The sequence below is a fragment of the Amblyomma mixtum genome, unplaced genomic scaffold, assembly GCF_055824585.1.
Source record: "Amblyomma mixtum isolate Tamu unplaced genomic scaffold, ASM5582458v1 scaffold_21, whole genome shotgun sequence".
NCBI lineage: Eukaryota > Metazoa > Arthropoda > Arachnida > Ixodida > Ixodidae > Amblyomma > Amblyomma mixtum.
In genome coordinates, this window is record NW_028317718.1 from 510,687 (window position 1) to 525,686 (window position 15,000).

Genomic DNA, 15,000 nt, shown 5'->3' on the forward strand with positions numbered 1-15,000 from the left:
CGGTAGACGGGGTTGCCTCTTTCGGACTTTGCCGTTCCGGCGCGTCTGCCCCGGTAGACGGGGTCGCTTTATTCGGACTTTGCCGTTCGGGCGCGTCTGCCCCGGTAGACGGGGTCGCTTTATTCGGACTTTGCCGTTCGGGCGCGTCTGCCCCGGTAGACGGGGTCGCCTCTTTCGGACTTTGCCGTTCGGGCGCGTCTGCCCCGGTAGACGGGGTCGCCTCTTTCGGACTTTGCCGTTCGGGCGCGTCTGGCCCGGTAGACGGGGTCGCTTTATTCGGACTTTGCCGTTCGGGCGCGTCTGCCCCGGTAGACGGGGTTGCCTCTTTCGGACTTTGCCGTTCCGGCGCGTCTGCCCCGGTAGACGGGGTCGCTTTATTCGGACTTTGCCGTTCGGGCGCGTCTGCCCCGGTAGACGGGGTCGCTTTATTCGGACTTTGCCGTTCGGGCGCGTCTGCCCCGGTAGACGGGGTTGCCTCTTTCGGACTTTGCCGTTCCGGCGCGTCTGCCCCGGTAGACGGGGTCGCTTTATTCGGACTTTGCCGTTCGGGCGCGTCTGCCCCGGTAGACGGGGTCGCTTTATTCGGACTTTGCCGTTCGGGCGCGTCTGCCCCGGTAGACGGGGTCGCCTCTTTCGGACTTTGCCGTTCGGGCGCGTCTGCCCCGGTAGACGGGGTCGCCTCTTTCGGACTTTGCCGTTCGGGCGCGTCTGGCCCGGTAGACGGGGTCGCTTTATTCGGACTTTGCCGTTCGGGCGCGTCTGCCCCGGTAGACGGGGTTGCCTCTTTCGGACTTTGCCGTTCCGGCGCGTCTGCCCCGGTAGACGGGGTTGCCTCTTTCGGACTTTGCCGTTCCGGCGCGTCTGCCCCGGTAGACGGGGTCGCTTTATTCGGACTTTGCCGTTCGGGCGCGTCTGCCCCGGTAGACGGGGTCGCTTTATTCGGACTTTGCCGTTCGGGCGCGTCTGCCCCGGTAGACGGGGTCGCCTCTTTCGGACTTTGCCGTTCGGGCGCGTCTGCCCCGGTAGACGGGGTCGCCTCTTTCGGACTTTGCCGTTCGGGCGCGTCTGGCCCGGTAGACGGGGTCGCTTTATTCGGACTTTGCCGTTCGGGCGCGTCTGCCCCGGTAGACGGGGTTGCCTCTTTCGGACTTTGCCGTTCCGGCGCGTCTGCCCCGGTAGACGGGGTCGCTTTATTCGGACTTTGCCGTTCGGGCGCGTCTGCCCCGGTAGACGGGGTCGCTTTATTCGGACTTTGCCGTTCGGGCGCGTCTGCCCCGGTAGACGGGGTTGCCTCTTTCGGACTTTGCCGTTCCGGCGCGTCTGCCCCGGTAGACGGGGTCGCTTTATTCGGACTTTGCCGTTCGGGCGCGTCTGCCCCGGTAGACGGGGTCGCTTTATTCGGACTTTGCCGTTCGGGCGCGTCTGCCCCGGTAGACGGGGTCGCCTCTTTCGGACTTTGCCGTTCGGGCGCGTCTGCCCCGGTAGACGGGGTCGCCTCTTTCGGACTTTGCCGTTCGGGCGCGTCTGGCCCGGTAGACGGGGTCGCTTTATTCGGACTTTGCCGTTCGGGCGCGTCTGCCCCGGTAGACGGGGTTGCCTCTTTCGGACTTTGCCGTTCCGGCGCGTCTGCCCCGGTAGACGGGGTTGCCTCTTTCGGACTTTGCCGTTCCGGCGCGTCTGCCCCGGTAGACGGGGTCGCTTTATTCGGACTTTGCCGTTCGGGCGCGTCTGCCCCGGTAGACGGGGTCGCTTTATTCGGACTTTGCCGTTCGGGCGCGTCTGCCCCGGTAGACGGGGTCGCCTCTTTCGGACTTTGCCGTTCGGGCGCGTCTGCCCCGGTAGACGGGGTCGCCTCTTTCGGACTTTGCCGTTCGGGCGCGTCTGGCCCGGTAGACGGGGTCGCTTTATTCGGACTTTGCCGTTCGGGCGCGTCTGCCCCGGTAGACGGGGTTGCCTCTTTCGGACTTTGCCGTTCCGGCGCGTCTGCCCCGGTAGACGGGGTCGCTTTATTCGGACTTTGCCGTTCGGGCGCGTCTGCCCCGGTAGACGGGGTCGCTTTATTCGGACTTTGCCGTTCGGGCGCGTCTGCCCCGGTAGACGGGGTCGCCTCTTTCGGACTTTGCCGTTCGGGCGCGTCTGCCCCGGTAGACGGGGTCGCCTCTTTCGGACTTTGCCGTTCGGGCGCGTCTGGCCCGGTAGACGGGGTCGCTTTATTCGGACTTTGCCGTTCGGGCGCGTCTGCCCCGGTAGACGGGGTTGCCTCTTTCGGACTTTGCCGTTCCGGCGCGTCTGCCCCGGTAGACGGGGTCGCTTTATTCGGACTTTGCCGTTCGGGCGCGTCTGCCCCGGTAGACGGGGTCGCTTTATTCGGACTTTGCCGTTCGGGCGCGTCTGCCCCGGTAGACGGGGTCGCCTCTTTCGGACTTTGCCGTTCGGGCGCGTCTGCCCCGGTAGACGGGGTCGCCTCTTTCGGACTTTGCCGTTCGGGCGCGTCTGGCCCGGTAGACGGGGTCGCTTTATTCGGACTTTGCCGTTCGGGCGCGTCTGCCCCGGTAGACGGGGTTGCCTCTTTCGGACTTTGCCGTTCCGGCGCGTCTGCCCCGGTAGACGGGGTCGCTTTATTCGGACTTTGCCGTTCGGGCGCGTCTGCCCCGGTAGACGGGGTCGCTTTATTCGGACTTTGCCGTTCGGGCGCGTCTGGCCCGGTAGACGGGGTCGCTTTATTCGGACTTTGCCGTTCGGGCGCGTCTGCCCCGGTAGACGGGGTTGCCTCTTTCGGACTTTGCCGTTCCGGCGCGTCTGCCCCGGTAGACGGGGTCGCTTTATTCGGACTTTGCCGTTCGGGCGCGTCTGCCCCGGTAGACGGGGTCGCTTTATTCGGACTTTGCCGTTCGGGCGCGTCTGCCCCGGTAGACGGGGTCGCTTTATTCGGACTTTGCCGTTCGGGCGCGTCTGCCCCGGTAGACGGGGTCGCCTCTTTCGGACTTTGCCGTTCGGGCGCGTCTGCCCCGGTAGACGGGGTCGCCTCTTTCGGACTTTGCCGTTCGGGCGCGTCTGCCCCGGTAGACGGGGTCGCTTTATTCGGACTTTGCCGTTCGGGCGCGTTCGCCCCGGCCGACGCGGGACGAAAGTCGTTTGCGACTTTGCCTTCCCTGTGTAGGGCGTTCAAAGGCGAATCTTTTGTTACCAATCTCGTCACTTTGCTGCCAGTCTGGGCCGAGATACGTGCGATTGAACGGTATCGCCTAGGCAGACGCGGTACGGGGTTTTCGAATTTTTAAAGGTCCTTTTCTTTGGCGGAGCACGACGAATTTTACAGCGCCGCGTCGGCCGCGCTGCGGCGCATCTTTTTCGATCATCACATTGCGGTCGGAGCAGCGGGCGATTAACCGCTCGCGACAGGGAGACTTTGACCATTTCAAACTTTTCACGGCCGGCCCCTATGTCTCAAGCCTACGAATTTGAAGTCAGTGTGCAGGCGAATCTTTTGCCACCGGTCCCGTCGTTTTCCTGCCATTCTCGCTCGAGATAGGGGCGATTCAACAGTCTCGCCTAGGCAGACGCGGTCCCGCCTAGGCAGACGCGGTTCCCTCCCCGGCGAACGCGGTAAATGGTCTTCGAGTTTTTAGAGGCACTTTTACCTGGCGGAACGCGACGAAATTTACGCCACGCGTCGGCCGCGCCGGCGCGCATCTTGTGCAGTCATCCCCGACCCGCTGCTTCCAATGTAGCCGGAGCAGCGGGTGATTGACCAGTCTCGCAAGGGGCCGCCTTTTCGAATTCTCGCGGCCGTCGCCTTGAGCGCAGCCGCTCAGTTTTTAGTTGCGCGCGTTGGGCTGAGAAGGGCGAACATTTTGAGACCTCTCCCGTCCCTTTCGCGCAACGCAAGGCAGAGTTACGCTCGTTTGAAGCTCGCCTAGGCAGACGCGGTCCCGCCTAGGCAGACGCGGTTGCCTCCCCGGCGGACGCGGTGAACGGTCTTCGAACTTTTAAGGGCACTTTTAACTGGCGGAACGCGACGAAATTTACGCCACGTGTCGGCCGCACCGCGACGCATCTTGTGCAGTCATCGCCGACTCGCTGCTTCCAATGCAGCCGGAGCAGCGGGCGATTGACCAGGCTCGCAAGGGGCCGCCTTTTGTAATCTTCGCGGCCGTTCCCGTGGGCGAATCCGCTCCATTTTTAGATCCGCGTGTGGGGCTGAGAAAGGCGAACATTTTGAGACCTTTCTCGTCCCTTTCGCGCAACGCGAGTGAGAGTTACGCTCGTTTGAAGCTCGCCTAGGCAGACGCGGTCCCGCCTAGGCAGACGCGGTAAATGGTCTTCGAATTTTTAAAGGCACTTTGAACTGGCGGAGCGCGACGAAATTTACGCCACGGTTCGGCCGCGCCGGCGCGCATCTTGTGCAGTTATCGCGGACTCGCTGCTTGCACTGTAGCCGGAGCAGCAGGTGATTGACCAGGCTCGCAAGGGGCCGCCTTTTCTAGTCTTCGCGGCGGTTCCCGTGGGCGCAGCCGCTCAATTTCTAGTTCCGCGCGTTGGGCTGAGAGAGGCGAACATTTTGAGACCTTTCCTGTCCCTTTCGCGCAACGCAAGTGAGAGTTACGCTCGTTTGAAGCTCGCCTAGGCAGACGCGGTCCCGCCTAGGCAGACGCGGTTGCCTCCCCGGCGGACGCGGTAAACGGTCTTCGAGTTTTTAAAGGCACTTTGAACTGGCGGAGCGCGACCAAATTTACGCCACGGTTCGGCCGCGCAGGCGCGCATCTTGTGCAGTTATCGCGGACTCGCTGCTTGCACTGTAGCCGGAGCAGCAGGTGATTGACCAGGCTCGCAAGGGGCCGCCTTTTCTAATCTTCGCGGCGGTTCCCGTGGGCGCAGCCGCTCAATTTTTAGTTCCGCGTGTGGGGCTGAGAAAGGCGAACATTTTGAGACCTTTCCCGTCCCTTTCGCGCAACGCAAGTGAGAGTTACGCTCGTTTGAAGCTCGCCTAGGCAGACGCGGTCCCGCCTAGGCAGACGCGGTAAATGGTCTTCGAATTTTTAAAGGCACTTTGAACTGGCGGAACGCGACGAAATTTACGCCACGGTTCGGCCGCGCAGGCGCGCATCTTGTGCAGTTATCGCGGACTCGCTGCTTGCACTGTAGCCGGAGCAGCAGGTGATTGACCAGGCTCGCAAGGGGCCGCCTTTTCTAATCTTCGCGGCCGTTCCCGTGGGCGAATCCGCTCCATTTTTAGATCCGCGTGTGGGGCCGAGAAAGGCGAACATTTTGAGACCTTTCCCGTCCCTTTCGCGCAACGCAAGTGAGAGTTACGCTCGTTTGAAGCTCGCCTAGGCAGACGCGGTCCTGCCTAGGCAGACGCGGTAAATGGTCTTCGAATTTTTAAAGGCACTTTGAACTGGCGGAGCGCGACGAAATTTACGCCACGGTTCGGCCGCGCCGGCGCGCATCTTGTGCAGTTATCGCGGACTCGCTGCTTGCACTGTAGCCGGAGCAGCACGTGATTGACCAGGCTCGCAAGGGGCCGCCTTTTCTAATCTTCGCGGCCGTTCCCGTGGGCGAATCCGCTCCATTTTTAGATCCGCGTGTGGGGCCGAGAAAGGCGAACATTTTGAGACCTTTCCCGTCCCTTTCGCGCAACGCAAGTGAGAGTTACGCTCGTTTGAAGCTCGCCTAGGCAGACGCGGTCCCGCCTAGGCAGACGCGGTAAATGGTCTTCGAATTTTTAAAGGCACTTTGAACTGGCGGAGCGCGACGAAATTTACGCCACGGTTCGGCCGCGCCGGCGCGCATCTTGTGCAGTTATCGCGGACTCGCTGCTTGCACTGTAGCCGGAGCAGCACGTGATTGACCAGGCTCGCAAGGGGCCGCCTTTTCTAATCTTCGCGGCCGTTCCCGTGGGCGAATCCGCTCCATTTTTAGATCCGCGTGTGGGGCCGAGAAAGGCGAACATTTTGAGACCTTTCCCGTCCCTTTCGCGCAACGCAAGTGAGAGTTACGCTCGTTTGAAGCTCGCCTAGGCAGACGCGGTCCCGCCTAGGCAGACGCGGTTGCCTCCCCGGCGGACGCGGTAAATGGTCTTCGAATTTTTAAAGGCACTTTGAACTGGCGGAGCGCGACGAAATTTACGCCACGGTTCGGCCGCGCCGGCGCGCATCTTGTGCAGTTATCGCGGACTCGCTGCTTGCACTGTAGCCGGAGCAGCAGGTGATTGACCAGGCTCGCAAGGGGCCGCCTTTTCTAATCTTCGCGGCCGTTCCCGTGGGCGAATCCGCTCCATTTTTAGATCCGCGTGTGGGGCTGAGAAAGGCGAACATTTTGAGGCCTTTCCCGTCCCTTTCGCGCAACGCAAGTGAGAGTTACGCTCGTTTGAAGCTCGCCTAGGCAGACGCGGTCCCGCCTAGGCAGACGCGGTTGCCTCCCCGGCGGACGCGGTAAATGGTCTTCGAGTTTTTAAAGGCACTTTGAACTGGCGGAGCGCGACCAAATTTACGCCACGGTTCGGCCGCGCCGGCGCGCATCTTGTGCTGTCATCGCGGACTCGCTGCTTGCACTGTAGCCGGAGCAGCGGGTGATTGACCAGGCTCGCAAGGGGCCGCCTTTTCTAATCTTCGCGGCCGCTGCCGTGGGCGAATCCGCTCCATTTTTAGTTCCGCGCGTTGGGCTGAGAAAGGCGAACATTTTGAGACCTTTCTCGTCCCTTTCGCGCAACGCAAGTGAGAGTTACGCTCGTTTGAAGCTCGCCTAGGCAGACGCGGTCCCGCCTAGGCAGACGCGGTTGCCTCCCCGGCGGACGCGGTAAACGGTCTTCGAATTTTTAAAGGCACTTTGAACTGGCGGAGCGCGACGAAATTTACGCCACGGTTCGGCCGCGCCGGCGCGCATCTTGTGCAGTCATCGCCGACTCGCTGCTTCCACTGCAGCCGGAGCAGCGGGCGATTGACCAGGCTCGCAAGGGGCCGCCTTTTCTAATCTTCGCGGCTGTTCCCGTGGGCGCAGCCGCTCAATTTTTAGTTCCGCGTGTTGGGCTGAGAGAGGCGAATATTTTGAGACCTTTCCCGTCCCTTTCGCGCAACGCAAGTGAGAGTTACGCTCGTTTGAAGCTCGCCTAGGCAGACGCGGTCCCGCCTAGGCAGACGCGGTTGCCTCCCCGGCGGACGCGGTAAACGGTCTTCGAGTTTTTAAAGGCACTTTGAACTGGCGGAGCGCGACCAAATTTACGCCACGGTTCGGCCGCGCCGGCGCGCATCTTGTGCAGTCATCGCCGACCCGCTGCTTGCACTGTAGCCGGAGCAGCGGGCGATTGAGCAGTCTCGCAAGGGGCCGCCTTTTCTAATCTTCGCGGCCGTTCCCGTGGGCGAATCCGCTCCATTTTTAGATCCGCGTGTGGGGCTGAGAAAGGCGAACATTTTGAGACCTTTCCCGTCCCTTTCGCCCAACGCAAGTGAGAGTTACGCTCGTTTGAAGCTCGCCTAGGCAGACGCGGTTGCCTCCCCGGCGGACGCGGTAAATGGTCTTCGAGTTTTTAAAGGCACTTTGAACTGGCGGAGCGCGACCAAATTTACGCCACGGTTCGGCCGCGCCGGCGCGCATCTTGTGCTGTCATCGCGGACTCGCTGCTTGCACTGTAGCCGGAGCAGCGGGCGATTGACCAGTATCGCAAGGGGCCGCCTTTTCTAATCTTCGCGGCCGTTCCCGTGGGCGAATCCGCTCCATTTTTAGTTCCGCGCGTTGGGCTGAGAAAGGCGAACATTTTGAGACCTTTCCCGTCCGTTTCGCGCAACGCAAGTGAGAGTTACGCTCGTTTGAAGCTCGCCTAGGCAGACGCGGTCCCGCCTAGGCAGACGCGGTTGCCTCCCCGGCGGACGCGGTAAACGGTCTTCGAATTTTTAAAGGCACTTTGAACTGGCGGAGCGCGACGAAATTTACGCCACGGTTCGGCCGCGCCGGCGCGCATCTTGTGCAGTCATCGCCGACCCGCTGCGTCCACTGCAGCCGGAGCAGCGGGCGATTGACCAGTATCGCAAGGGGCCGCCTTTTCGAATTCTCGCGGCCGTTGCCTTGAGCGCAGCCGCTCAATTTCTAGTTGCGCGCGTTGGGCTGAGAAAGGCGAACATTTTGAGACCTTTCCCGTCCGTTTCGCGCAACGCAAGTGAGAGTTGCGCTCGTTTGAAGCTCGCCTAGGCAGACGCGGTCCCGCCTAGGCAGACGCGGTAAATTGTCTTCGAATTTTTAAAGGCACTTTGAACTGGCGGAGCGCGACGAAATTTACGCCACGGTTCGGCCGCGCCGGCGCGCATCTTGTGCAGTTATCGCGGACTCGCTGCTTGCACTGTAGCCGGAGCAGCAGGTGATTGACCAGGCTCGCAAGGGGCCGCCTTTTCTAATCTTCGCGGCCGTTCCCGTGGACGAATCCGCTCCATTTTTAGATCCGCGTGTGGGGCTGAGAAAGGCGAGCATTTTGAGACCTTTCTCGTCCCTTTCGCGCAACGCAAGTGAGAGTTACGCTCGTTTGAAGCTCGCCTAGGCAGACGCGGTCCCGCCTAGGCAGACGCGGTTGCCTCCCCGGCGGACGCGGTAAACGGTTTTCGAATATTTAAAGGCACTTTCACCTGGCGGAACGAGACGAAATTTACGCCACGTGTCGGCCGCGCTGCCGCCCATCTTGTGCAGTCCTCCTCGACCCGCTGCTTCCACTGTAGCCGGAGCAGCGGGTGATTGACCAGGTTCGCAAGGGGCCGCCTTTTCGAATGTTCACGGCCGTTCCCGTGGGCGCAGCCGCTCAATTTTTAGTTCCGCGTGTGGGGCTGAGAAAGGCGAATATTTTGAGACCTTTCCCGTCCCTTTCGCGCAACGGAAGGCAGAGTTACGTTCGTTTGAAGCCCGCTCCGGTAGACGCGCTTATGACCCGCGGGGGTCTGGGTACTTATCGCTGCGTATATAAGGGGGCATACCGCCTAGGCAGACGCGAAACAGTAAAGCGTCCGCTTTGTCAGCAAAGTCCGAAACGGACCTCTCGACGCCCGGGAGGTGAATTCGGGCTTTAGGCGGCCTCGGCAGATGTGATTTTCATGAGTTTGTGCATTATTTATGCGAGTTTTGCGGCGAACGCGCCTCGAGTACGGCGGCTCGCCCGACGGCTATGTCCACGAGTACGGCTCGTGCGGGGCGCCGCGGAAGCGCGGTTGTGCGATGCCGCAGCAAAGCGCGCACGATTTGAGTGGCTTTTGCGGCGAACGCTCCTCGAGTACGGCGGTTCGCCCGATGACAATGTCCACGAGTACGGCTCGTGCGGGGCGCCGCGGAAGTGCTTTTTTGCGATGCCGCAGCAAAGCGCGCTCGATTTGAGGGGCTCTTGCCGCCAACGCGCCTCGAGTACGGCGGTTGGCCCGATGACAATGTCCACGAGTACGGCTCGTGCGGGGCGCCGGGGAAGCGCTTTTGTGCGATGCCGCAGGAAAGCGCGCACGTTTTGAGCGGCTCTTGCGGCGAACGCGCCTCGAGTACGGCGGTTCGCCCGACGGCTATGTCCACGAGTACGGCTCGTGCGGGGCGCCGGGGCAGCGCTTTCGTGCGATGCCGCAGGAAAGCGTGCACGATTTGAGCGGCTCTTGCGGCGAACGCGCCTCGAGTACGGCGGTTCGCCCGATGACCATGTCCACGAGTACGGCTCGTGCGGGGCGCCGGGGCAGCGCTTTCGTGCGATGCCGCAGGAAAGCGCGCACGATTTGAGCGGCTCTTGCGGCGAACGCGCCTCGAGTACGGCGGTTCGCCCGATGACCATGTCCACGAGTACGGCTCGTGCGGGGCGCCGGGGCAGCGCTTTCGTGCGATGCCGCAGGAAAGCGCGCACGATTTGAGCGGCTCTTGCGGCGAACGCGCCTCGAGTACGGCGCTTCGCCCGACGGCTATGTCCACGAGTACGGCTCGTGCGGGGCGCCGGGGATGCGCTTTTGTGCGATGCCGCAGCAAAGCGCGCACGATTTGTGGGGGTCTTGCCGCCAACGCGCCTCGAGTACGGCGGTTCGCCCGATGACAATGTCCACGAGTACGGCTCGTGCGGGGCGCCGGGGCAGCGCTTTCGTGCGATGCCGCAGGAAAGCGCGCACGATTTGAGCGGCTCTTGCGGCGAACGCGCCTCGAGTACGGCGGTTCGCCCGACGGCTATGTCCACGAGTACGGCTCGTGCGGGGCGCCGCGGAAGCGCGGCGTTGTGATGCCGCGGCAAAGCGCGCACGATTTGTGCGGCCCTTGCGGCGAAAGTGGCACGAGTACGGCGATTTACTCACCCACGGAGGTCTGGGTACTTATCGCTGCTATTATATGGGGGTCCCAGTGGAGCAGTCGGCGGCGCGCGCCCGCGTGTGCGCGCCGTGACCGGGTCTGATATGCGGCCTCGTGCCCAGCGTGTCCCCGTCCCTCGGACCCCACGGCATTCGTCTGCAGCCTCATCCGCGTCTGCGATAGGGGCTGGTTGTCGGACGACGCTGTTTCCACGTTTTACGAGGTGTGTTCCGTGCTACCCGGACTCGATTCCGTGCGAGCGCGCCGAAGACGCGGGCGTGTCCCGTCGTCTGGCGGCTTGGCCGTCTCGGCTACGCAGCAAGCGCCGTCCAGTTGCCTAATGCTGCGGCCCTAGAGGCCGATGTGCGCACTGGTGGGCGCGTTACAAATGCTTTGCCTAAAGGCACACGTGCTCTCTTGCCGCGTGGCGATTGCCGTACCTACGGGTCGGATGCCGCAGCGAGCTCGAACGATGCACGGGCAGCGCAAGCTGCCGCGAAAAAGATGCGTCGCGCGCTGGGGGTTTATGGCGGCCCTATCGGCGGCGACGAGGCACCCTTCTGGGGCGAAAAGGGAATGCCTATGCATCATACCTGGTTGATCCTGCCAGTAATCATATGCTTGTCTCAAAGATTAAGCCATGCATGTCTAAGTACATGCCGAAATAAGGCGAAACCGCGAATGGCTCATTAAATCAGTTATGGTTCCTTAGATCGTTTCTTTCTACTTGGACAACTGTGGCAATTCTAGAGCTAATACATGCATTGAGCCTGAAGGCCTTTGGCTGACGGGCGCTTTTATTAGACCAAGACCCATCGGGCTCTGCCCGTACTCTGTGGTGACTCTGGATAACTTTGTGCTGATCGCATGGCCATGAGCCGGCGACGTTTCTTTCAAGTGTCTGCCTTATCAACTTTCGATGGTAGGTTACTTGCCTACCATGGTTGTTACGGGTAACGGAGAATCAGGGTTCGATTCCGGAGAGGGAGCCTGAGAAACGGCTACCACATCCAAGGAAGGCAGCAGGCGCGCAAATTACCCACTCCCGGCACGGGGAGGTAGTGACGAAAAATAACAATACGGGACTCTTTTGAGGCCCCGTAATTGAAATGAGTACACTCTAAATCCTTTAACGAGGATCAATTGGAGGGCAAGTCTGGTGCCAGCAGCCGCGGTAATTCCAGCTCCAATAGCGTATACTAAAGCTGCTGCGGTTAAAAAGCTCGTAGTTGGATCTCAGTTCCAGACGAGTAGTGCATCTACCCGATGCGACGGCTCGGACTGAACATCATGCCGGTCCTCTCTTGGTGCCCTTCATTGGTGCGTCTCGAGGTGGCCTGCGCTTTTACTTTGAAAAAATTAGAGTGCTCAACGCAGGCGAGTCGCCTGAATAAACTTGCATGGAATAATAGAACAAGACCCCGTTTCTGTTCTGTTGGTTTTTGGAATACGGGGTAATGATTAAGAGGGACAGACGGGGGCATTCGTATTGCGGCGCTAGAGGTGAAATTCTTGGACCGTCGCAAGACGAACTACTGCGAAAGCATTTGCCAAGAATGTTTTCTTTGATCAAGAACGAAAGTCAGAGGTTCGAAGGCGATCAGATACCGCCCTAGTTCTGACCATAAACGATGCCAACCAGCGATCCGCCTGAGTTACTCAAATGACTCGGCGGGCAGCTTCCGGGAAACCAAAGTATTTGGGTTCCGGGGGAAGTATGGTTGCAAAGCTGAAACTTAAAGGAATTGACGGAAGGGCACCACCAGGAGTGGAGCCTGCGGCTTAATTTGACTCAACACGGGAAAACTTACCCGGCCCGGACACTGGGAGGATTGACAGATTGAGAGCTCTTTCTTGATTCGGTGGATGGTGGTGCATGGCCGTTCTTAGTTGGTGGAGCGATTTGTCTGGTTAATTCCGATAACGAACGAGACTCTAGCCTATTAAATAGGTGCGGGGTTCCCAGCACCTTACAACCTTCTTAGAGGGACAAGCGGCTCCTAGCCGCACGAAACAGAGCAATAACAGGTCTGTGATGCCCTTAGATGTCCGGGGCCGCACGCGCGCTACACTGAAGGAAGCAGCGTGTCTTTATCCCTGTCTGAAAAGACTGGGTAACCCGTGGAACTTCTTTCGTGATTGGGATAGGGGCTTGCAATTGTTCCCCTTGAACGAGGAATTCCCAGTAAGCGCGAGTCATAAGCTCGCGTTGATTACGTCCCTGCCCTTTGTACACACCGCCCGTCGCTACTACCGATTGAATGATTTAGTGAGGTCTTCGGACCGATGTCCGGCGCGGCCTTTCGGTTGCGCCGGTCTGTTGGAAAGATGACCAAACTTGATCATTTAGAGGAAGTAAAAGTCGTAACAAGGTTTCCGTAGGTGAACCTGCGGAAGGATCATTACCGGATTGTGCTTGTCACACCCGGCGCCGCCCCCACTTATAAGCGGGGGAAGGCCTCAACCGCGGAGTTGCGAGATTCTGAAGCCGCTTCTCTGCACAAACTGTTGCGCCCAGCGGAGCTCCGTCACCAAGGGAAAGTCGGACGGGCTGTATCCGCAGGTTTGAACGGCGTAACGCACCACTCATGGTGGGCTTTCGGTTGTCGACAACCGTCGAAGAGGCGCAAACAGAGCCGGTAGGCAGGCCGAGGGAAAGGCCTGCCCGCTGCCAAGGGAACGGCGGCGGCTGCTGCGAAGTACGAAAGGAAACGCTGCTCGCTGGCTTTGTCGTGTTGCGACCACGAGTCGGTAGGCGGGCCGAGGGAAAGGCCTGCCCGCTGCCAAGGGAACGGCGGCGGCTGCTGCGAAGTACGAAAGGAAACGCTGCTCGCTGGCTTTGTCGTGTTGCGACCACGAGTCGGTAGGCGGGCCGAGGGAAAGGCCTGCCCGCTGCCAAGGGAACGGCGGCGGCTGCTGCGAAGTACGAAAGGAAACGCTGCTCGCTGGCTTTGTCGTGTTGCGACCACGAGTCGGTAGGCGGGCCGAGGGAAAGGCCTGCCCGCTGCCAAGGGAACGGCGGCGGCTGCTGCGAAGTACGAGAGGAACCGCGGCTCGCTGGCTTTGTCGTGTTGCGACCACCAGTCGGTAGGCGGGCCGAGGGAAAGGCCTGCCCGCTGCCAAGGGAACGGCGGCGGCTGCTGCGAAGTACGAGAGGAACCGCGGCTCGCTGGCTGGGAAACTGCGCTTCTGCGCGACGCGCACGCGGCGGGACGCGCGCGGCCCAGGGAACGGCCGCGCGCGAAAGGTCTCGCACTGCGGGCGCGGAGTCTGACGCCGCGCCGACGGCGCGAAAGGAGGCACCGGGACCGAAAAGGACGAGGGATTATAATCCCGCACTTTGAACGCATTCGCGGCAGCCGGGTTCTCTTGCTGCTTCGTCCTTCCCAGCCTTCGAGTAGTCTGTCGGTGCGCTACCGAAACGCCGTCCATGGCACTGTGGCCGGTGGGCTCCTATTGCGGGAGTAGACTGATGAACGTCCGCTTTGCGGCTTGTTCCAAGTACGCGCTGCGTAGCCACGGCTAGGCGGTGCCTGTCTCCTTGCGAAGCAATGATGTGGCGAAATGGTCGAGTAGGGAGCAGCACGATGGCGCACCCGGGGGCGACCGGACCGGGGGGCGTTGGGAAAACCCCCTCCCCTACAAAAGGGTGCAGCAGCGGTAGGCGGTGATGACTCGCCTTGAAAGATGTGAACAGCAGTTGAGTGTGAACAGCAACAAAAAAAACCGCTGCTGGAGTCCGGGGGTAGCGTCGCTGCAGATCGCAGAAAGGTGCGTGAGGACGGTGGCACAGAGCTCCAAGAATGTATATTTCTAGCAAACGCCGGTGCTTCGAGGTGTTCTGCGGTCAGGCCCGTGCGGGCGGAGCGGGCGTGCCCAAGAAGGCACAAGAAGACCCACCTCTGATGAAGACCGGAATTGGAGCGTCACGCGTCGGCTCAGCACTTCTGCCTTAGTGGTTGCCAAATGCCTCGTCATCCTATTAGTGACGCGCAAGCCATTATCGCACAAAAGCTTCGAGAGACTTTGCTCGCTTTGGCTTTGAGGCACGCGCAGCATGCCGAACGGACGGCTGCGAGGCGCGAAAGACGTCGGTCGAAACTGCGACTGGAGACCAGGGGAAAAGCCCGGTGCCTAAAACCCTGGTTGTACTGTACGGATTTGAACAAACCAAACGCACGACTCTAAGCGGTGGATCACTCGGTTCTCGGGTCGATGAAGAACGCAGCCAGCTGCGAGACTTGGTGTGAATTGCAGGACACACTGAGCACTGATTCTTCGAACGCACATTGCGCCCTTGGGTCTTCCCTTGGGTTCGTCTGTCTGAGGGTCGGATCATATATCAAGAGAGGCGCCGGCGCCCGGGGATGGCGCGGCCGGCGACTCGTTTTGACCGTGTCGGCAAAGAGGACGGCTCTGTACGGAACGCCGAAGATCCCTCGAAAGACTTTGCGAATGAGGAGGAGAGCGGGTCGAACCCTTCAGCCGCGCGCAAAGCGGCAGAGTCGGGTCGCCCTGCGCTGACGTAACGCGGGCCGGCGGCTGCTAGCCGTAGAGCGTCACGCCTCAGAAAGCGACCGCCGCAGGAAGGGATTACCTGCAGGGAAAGAGCGGTCCGACGGGAGACGAGGCTGTTTGGACGGGCGGCGAAGCGCTGCCTGCTGGCCCGCGGAGAAGTAGCCGAACTGCTGCGAGAAGCGCAGAGACGGGAACGCC

General features: G+C 61.0%; 2 non-coding genes across 2 annotated transcripts; both read left to right on the top strand.

Annotated features, from left to right (window-relative positions):
* Nucleotides 1-10,874: 10,874 nt before the first annotated feature.
* On the top strand, nt 10,875-12,689 carry LOC149324650 (small subunit ribosomal RNA). Its single transcript, XR_016286728.1, has one exon. It is a non-coding gene; the product is annotated as a small subunit ribosomal RNA (ribosomal RNA).
* A 1,775-nt stretch (nt 12,690-14,464) lies between these two features.
* On the top strand, nt 14,465-14,617 carry LOC149324651 (5.8S ribosomal RNA). Its single transcript, XR_016286788.1, has one exon. It is a non-coding gene; the product is annotated as a 5.8S ribosomal RNA (ribosomal RNA).
* Nucleotides 14,618-15,000: the final 383 nt, after the last annotated feature.